Consider the following 8,730-nt stretch of genomic DNA (forward strand, 5'->3'; position numbering starts at 1 on the left):
TTGATTTTGTTTTGAATTTAATTTAATAGTAATTTTGTTTAGTTTTATTATGACACATGAGAATTTGTTAATTTGGTATATATATATATATATATATATATATATTGATTTTATTTATTTATAACATATTGGTAATTATTTCACAGATCATTTTGTGTTACCCGCTCAAGGAGTGATTGAAAGTCCTTGCAATGATGGAGCTTGTATCCATTTGTTCCAAGTGAATTTCAACCGGTTGTTGGTTCAATCTTGGGAGGATGGAATTGAAATGTATCGAAGGTATGCCGACATTGCCGGGTTTCATATTCGACTATCAATCTAGAAGACAAGGAAGGGTGGTATAGTCAAACTAAAATATGTTGTTTGTCATAAGCGTGGAAAACCAAAAAAGAGGTTGGTTGACTCTGTTGAAGTGGATGGGCATCGTAGACAAGTACGAAATACAAACTTTAAAGTTACAGATTGTAAGGCGTTTGTTAGGTTTAAATACATAGAGGGCTTCTCAGACCTCTGCTTCCTCTGATGATCATGCTAATCCACAACCAGAGCCCTCCAGCTCTGGATCAGAGCCCAGTCCTCTAGAGCCAGAGTATAATATCTCTGTCTCTGAACGTGGATCCTCTGTACCATCATCCGAGGGGGAGCAAGCAGAACCTTCGTCACCATCCATGAGCCAAATGCCAAACATATATATGGAACGTGATCTAATGACACCAACCTCTGTTCCATTTCCAACGACAAGATGGACAAAAGATCATCATCTTCACCAAATAATTGTTCAACCTTTAAGTGGTGTGAAGACAAGAGCTGCCATTGCAAATGAATGTTTATTCGTAAACTTTCTAAGCATGGTAGAGCCTAAGAAAGTTCATGAAGCCATACAAGACACAAGTTGGGTTGATGCCATGCAAGAAGAGCTTCAAATATAGATTATACTATTTTTGTCCCAACCATAACCAGGATTTGATTGATAATGTTGATAGAACTTTATCACGTAAGGGTAGGCAACTCAGCTATGATGACAAAGTTATGGTACACCGATCGGTGAGGTCAAATATTGGGTCTGTAAGAGCCCAGAAGTTGCAGGTTTGTTTGAAAGGTGGCTACGATGAGGTTGATTCTAGTATTGTTGATTATAAGAATTTCAAGAGGGATCTCAATAACTACGTAGGTGATAGAGACGTACAAATGGTGGTAAACATGTTGAACGACATAAGACAATATGGGACAAACATTGCATTTGAGTATAAAATTGACAATGGTCTTTTGGTATCAAGGTTTTGGGCCAATGAGTTGACAAGGTTGAACTATGCAAAGTTCGGTGATGTTATATCTTTTGATGTGACATATCGTTTCAACAAGTTAATTTAATGTTATCATAATTTGGATTTATTAATTTTTATGATATCGGCTTACATTTTGTTTTTTGTCATCGTAGGTATAACATGGTTTTTGTATCATTCACCGGTTTTGATAACCATATGAGATCAGTTGTTTTTGGGTAAGGATTGATCACCGAAGAAACTATCCAAGCTTATACCTGGTTGTTGGAGTCATTCTTGAAGGTTCATGGTCGTCAACTGACCCTTGTTTTGACTGATCAAGATGTTTCCATTAAGGAAGCAATCCCGGTTGTGTTTCCTGATGATAGACATTGACTATGTATGTGCCATATCATGAAGAAGCTCCCTGCCAAGGTATTGAATGTTTTATTGTTTTACTCGTGTGACTTGATATTTCCATGTTTAAAATTAGGGTATAATTTAAATCGTAGGATGCGTGAAATTTAGTTTGAAATTGCTAGATTTTGTTTCCTACTAGATTTTAACACATGTGATTGAAAGTAGTATTATATTTAGTGTTATCGGTGATAATCATGTGATAATAATGTGACTGTAGTTGTGTATCATATGTGAGTTGCAAATTTGATTTCCTTATAGCGATGTTATGATGAAGTTAGGTTCTGATATCATTTTGAATACAAACTTCAGAAAACGGTTATTAAAATTAGTATGGAGTGTACACCTTGAACCAGATGAATTTGAGGTTAAATGGGCATCTTTGTTGAATGAGTTTGACCTTAATACTCACCTATGGCTTGAGGACGTATTTGAAAAGCAAACTAGTTGGATTCCTTCCTACCTCAGGGAGATACCTTTACGTTGTTTAATGAAAACCACCTCCTGATCTGAGAGCACCAACTCGTTTTTTTTTGAAAATTTGGTATGCATTCTAACATTTTGTTAGAGTTCATTTTGTCTCATGATACTGCGATAGACAAACAGAGGAATAGGCAGCATAATGAAGATCATAAGACGAATACCACCACACCGACCTTTCAAGACAAATACGTCGATCGAGTATCATGCAACAAAGGTGTATACTCGTGTATTTTCTTCAAGGTCCAAAAGGAGATCTTCAAGGGTTATAGATTTTGTTCCCAATGGCAAGTTAATTTTGAAATGGGTTTCACAGTTTATACAATAAGGGAGAAGAAAAAACATTGTTCCACTAAGCTTGAGTTTAAGGTACGTTATCAATATTATTAATTATTTGTTTAACTTTATCACATGTGACATTCTAGTTTGTTGTTAAATATCACATGTGATATTTTAGTGTGTCGTTATAATCTTGTATCACCAATTATGTTGTTTGTTAGGTTGCTCAATCGCATTCAGATGACTCAATATATTATGGTTGCCGCCATTTTGAATACTGCGGAACTTTATGTCGACATGTGTTCACTGTCTTGTTTAACCTTGATTTCGATGAAATTTCGCAACAATATATTCTTAGGCGTTGGATGAGGGGGGGTCATTCCTATTGATATTTTGCGTAGTGGACATATATCAATTGGAAGCGATAGTCGTGTTGACAAATTATCCAATGACGTGTATATTGAGGTTGGTCAATGTTTAGTGAATTTAAAAGGTGACGAGGAGAAGTTAACTGCCTTTTTTGTCAATATCCGTTCGTGGACGTCAAATGTGCTAAGCGGTGTGCCTGAAAAACTCGATTTTACCAACAAAGATGATGTGCTTCAGTCATTGGTAGGTGTTCCTCGACCGGAGAAAATTGATATTGTTCCCCCTCAAGGCATTCGTAACAAAGGTTGTGGCACTAGTAAGCGTCTGATAGGGGCGGGAGAGAGAGCCACAACAAAAAGCAAACGGCCGAAAAAACTATGTCGAGGATGCAAGGAGCTTGTGAATCATGATATACAAAATTGCATTGTGACGAAAGCCTCTTCCAATTAACGTTTTCCCATCTCCTAATGAATTAGGTTTTGTTTTTTTAATGAATTTGACAATATTGGATCATATTATTTTATTTAGTTCTTTTGAACTTGGATGTGAATGATGGTTGTTTTAAAATGATGATCAATCACTACTACATGATGTTTTATTAAATAGAATGTTTTTATATCAAACTTTGGTGGTACTTCAATTCTAGAATATCACGTGTGATATCCTTGTGTATCACATTTCATATATGCTTGCAATATTTTTTTTGTTATATGACATATTGTATCTAATAATAAAACACTTTAGTACTTGATAATTATATATATTTGGGAATCTGCTCTATTTGTGGATCTTATCAACGTGATATACTCGTTTATGTCCTGTGATATTTTTGAACGTATCACAGTTAAATCATAAATTATGTTATTGTTGTGTGATTGGAAAAATAACCCAACTAAAAAATGCCAGTGCTGTAATTTATAACAAATATTGTTACTCGACAAAAGTGATAAGCGTTTTGTATAAGATCACATCATGACTATGCTTATGCAAATATCATTTGTCATAGAAACATAATTTCCAAAATATATGCAAATTCAACCCAATTGTTTTCGTTACAGTCTGCCCTTTGTTCTACTAGTGATGAAATAAAAAAATTACAAAACTACAAATGATATGAATAAACATCCAACTTTCTATAACTTTCTACTTATTTACTCTTTTCCAAAACACGTCTCCCTTGTATTGAATGCATATGTGAGGATTGATTCCTTCAGACTATGATCCAGTTCATCAAATTCAAGTGCATGTTTATAAAGTGTATCCTTTAAAAGGTTGTTATTGAAAGTAGAATCTTTGTTAGGTATTTTCGCCTTAAACATCGTAGTTGTTGTTCTTGTCCACAACCCTCTTGAAAGAAACCACAATCCCAACGGTTTATCACCTGTCCCATATAATGCTCCATGTGCCGCATTACGAAGATTCCACAATCAACACCATTTCCTACCATACTCCATTTCAGGTTATAGACATTGACGGTGACATTAGCCATGATTTTTTCTTTGGGGTGCCTCACTGATTTCAAGTAATCATTAAACGCCTTGTGCTACGTTTCAAATTTTTATTGTGATTAGTCATTTAGTAATTGCATATATAAATATTTTTAGTTTATCACATGTGATAAAGTTCGTAAACTCTTACCAATTGTGGTGGCAGTTCCCCATACTTGCTTCCTATGTCAACCTCTGTTTTTGTGTTATTGATTAATAAGAAGCCCGGATTTTTTAGGTAGAAGTGACTTCGCCTTCGAATCGGGAAAATATCTGCAAATGAACGTCATTAGTATATTTCAACTATTTCTGTCACACCTTGTTCAATATTTGTATAGTTAGTATAATTATAAAGAAAATATACCATATCTACATTCCTTAAGGTTTCTAGCTCCTTATCGTTTTTCATTGCAGCCGCTGGTTTCAAACATAGTATACATGCTTCTGTAGCTCAATTTTGGTGGTATCCTGTCGTCCGTCTTTTTATGTTAAGTGATAATGTTAAATCAGTGACTCTAACAAAGAAATTTATATTAAGTGATCAAATATTAATATCACATACCATTGTTGTGGTGTCACAAAATAACCTTCAAGGGGAAGACTTGCTTCTGTATTGTTCATTATTGTTCAACATTGTTGCCCATATGTCGATCACACCCCTGAATATGAAAGTATCATCAACCATGCTTTCAAAAATATAATGTGGTGCATATTGACCCTCCGATGTTAAGTATACCAAGTTCCTGTGAGTTAATAAATTATTTGATTAGTAAATTTTCATATGAAAATAAATGTCATAGATTTAATAAGTGATAAACTGTGCCCAACTGTGATAATAAAAATATGTTGTGATACACTGTGATAGAATAAAAGTATGTTGTGACAAACTGTCCTAAATTGTGATAAACTGTGATAACATGTGATAAACAATTTTCGTGTTACCAGCCCACAACATATTGATCGCTCAATCATATAACAAAAAAATTATATATGCATATCGATCCAAACAGTTATCAGTAATTCCAGAAAATGTGATAATGGTGTGATAAATGTGTTACCGGTGTGATAAATGTGATTGATATATGTGATTTGATGAAAAGCAAGATGATTGCTAGCAAATCTCAACTCAAACTACTTATGCATCTCTTAAAGTGGTGTTTAGCTAGTGATGAATAGTCGAGTTCATATGATAGGAAAATGCAAATGCAAATGCAGAATTTCGTGATAAACTCTGGTACCTCTATGTTGAAGTATGTTACTCCTTTATACTAAAGTTATTGTGTGTATGTGATAATCAAATGTGATACAGTTAATCATGTGATAAATATATGCAAATGTTAGTGTCAAGTAGTTGGATGAACTTACATCTGAGAGCCTTCCATAGCGAATATTAGGTTAGAAAGGATTAACTCAACTTTTTTGTTAGGCCGGTGTGCGTCCACTTGTCCATTCATATACGGTGAACATATTTTTCTTCCCGCCTTTGAAGCTCTTCGACCAATGGGACCGGTGTATATCTCACTTATCGGTTTCACATTAGGTACCACATCATTGTCATCTCTGTTAGGAGCATTTTCCTTCAGATCAGAAACATCGTCAAACTCTTGAGTGAGACCAAAACTAAAATCCGACATCTGTAACTTCTCATATACTTTAATTGTTTTGTCAACCCCCTCAATTGTTTCTGGATTTGAGAAGAATTGTGTCAGTGTCTCAACAATCTCTTGTGCGCCCCCCATAACACCTTGCCATGCATCACTAGTTGATGCTTGTTTTGTTCCACAAGTTTTAGCAACTGACATGTTCATTTTGGTATCACACTACATTTTGTCATTTACTACCAAATCTATCAACTTTTTTTTTTGCCAAACATCAAACTCCACAGAGACGGGGTATCTAGTCCTCCCTTTCTTTAGAATCCCATCGAAATCGCTTTTCAATGTGTTCAACATACTGAAAATGTGTTCGACCTCATCCAAGTATCTCTGCACAAACCGACAAACAAATGACATGTGAATGTATTTTAAAAGTAGTTATTTTAATTCTTACTTTATGAAAATCATTTGATAACTATGGTGAATATATGTGATAAGTAAGCTGTGATAATCATGTGATAGATAAGCAATTTGGCCATTTTTTACATTATACATTAATCAATTTTGTCCTAACTAGATTGTGATATGCAAGAAAGCAGAAACATATATGCATTAACCTAACTAGATTTATGATAAGTCATATGATATGTAAGTTGTGATAATGATGTGATAAATATATGCATATTTTGTGATAAGTATGTTGTGATAAGCATGTGATAAGCAAGACATATTAATCGGTGCGAAATATTGATTTAATTATAATTTAAAACAATGCAAATAAGTGATGCATAAGCTATGTAATCATGTGATAAGTAAGATATATCAATTGTTTCAAAATATTGTTTTCATTAAAATATAAAACAATGCAAATTTGTGTGTTATCATCTTTACCTTAATGTCAATTTCTTCGTTCTCTCTTGATCTATCTTCACGTTGTGCATCAACCAATGGTTCTGCAACATTGCCAATCCCGAAACCACCGGTAGGAATTTCTATTGATTCCCGTCTTCTTAAAATGTCCATTGACCAACTTGCAATGCATGGTCTTTCCCATATGATGTGCACAACATCACATTGAATGGTGTCGACGTACAAAAGTTTCATTTAAAAGTGCAAGAAGTAAAATTCCCGTCACAATTTATATTTCATGATTATTCATTCATAATAAATATCCATTGATTATAAATAACAATATATATATATATATATATATATTAAAATGTGATACGTAAACATATTGTGATAACTGGATCCTGGTAATCACCCGAGGTAATTAATATGTGATTATATGTTATATGATTACGTGAAAGCATGATGAATTGTTATGTTAATTATGTGAACCATGTATGTTTATACATAGGAAATATATATATGCATATATGTGGGTATGCATATATAATGTGAAGGTGTGCATGTGTGATATATGTATGCATGATTTATGTGCATGGATTGAGTATATATGCATGAATGAGTGTATGCATGGGTTTTGGAAGTGTGAATGCATGCATGTGAAGAAGGCTGTAGTAGCCGCCTTCCTGTTTAGGATAGGTATAAAAGGGAGGTTGAGCCTCCATTGTAGTTTCTTGTTATTTTTGAGACCTTCATTGAGCGATTTAAAAAGAGTAAGATTGACCAGATTTTGAAGTACAAGAAGTTGGTTTCAAAAAGGTGAGTGGTTAAAAGGCTTTCAAAATTCTTTCAATTATATGTTTATTTGAGTTTTGAAAAGTTTTATTTTGAGTATTGCCCGGATTAATATAAACCGGTCAAGTGATGAGCGATTTATCATTAAACCGGACAAAGGGTGAGCGGGTTTTAGTCTTAAACCGGACAAGGTTTAGGCGATGTAAAGAGCAAACCACTCAAGTGTTAAGCGGTTTAGCTTTAAACCGGTCATCTCTTAACCGGTTTAAAGGTTGCGCGATTTATGAACTTTGATCTTATGATTAAGTGTTTTAACGGAGAAGTATGAATACGACCATGAGTTGACCGGATTATTTTAAATCGGTCGATAGAGCCTAGTGTTGTCCGGATTTGTTATCCGGACAAAAGTGTTGAAATATTTTCTCTTAAATGATAAATCGAACAGGCCTTGGGTAATGTGTTGTCCGGATTTGGTATACCAGCCAAGACTTGACTGGAGATAAAGTCCGGCCAAGTCTATGTTGACCGGATTTTCATTATGCATTGTGCATGGTTGATAAAATTGTTATTATGGAATGGGAATTCTTGATAAAAATGAATTTTGAACTGATAATAATTCCATTGACTGCGGCCTGTTCTATATGGAATTGTTTTTATGAAATGTTTTGATGAAGAAATAAGGGTGGCATATCAAGGAGAGGTGTACCATGAGATAAGGGTGGCATATCAAGGAGAAGTGTACATTTGGATATAAGGGTGGCATTTGTATATGTGTGTTATATAATATAACTTCTACTATCATATCCCTTAAGATTACCATGATCTGAAATCTTTATTTCTCCGTGACTTAAAGATTTAGGATTATGGTTCTTTTTGGAAATCATAGTCTGAATGTTATAGAGAAGGAGGTAATGGGTTTGGCCTGAAACTTTAAATAAACCTTGTTTGAATGGAAAAAGAAGTGACATTGTAATAATTTGGTTAATATAACCTGTTGGGATGTGATGTATGGTTTGTGAGCAAAGATTATTGGCTTGAAAAGTGAAAGGTATTGACATTATGTTTTTACTTGTTCATATATTTGTAATATATATATATATATATATATATATATATGAAAAGTTGTTTTTACTTAAAGGTTTTGGTGATTTCACCCTGCAATGACATAAATAGGGTAACTCACTAGACCTTTCGGTC

This window comes from Cynara cardunculus, assembly GCF_001531365.2.
Source record: "Cynara cardunculus var. scolymus isolate 2C chromosome LG 6, CcrdV1, whole genome shotgun sequence".
NCBI lineage: Eukaryota > Viridiplantae > Streptophyta > Magnoliopsida > Asterales > Asteraceae > Cynara > Cynara cardunculus.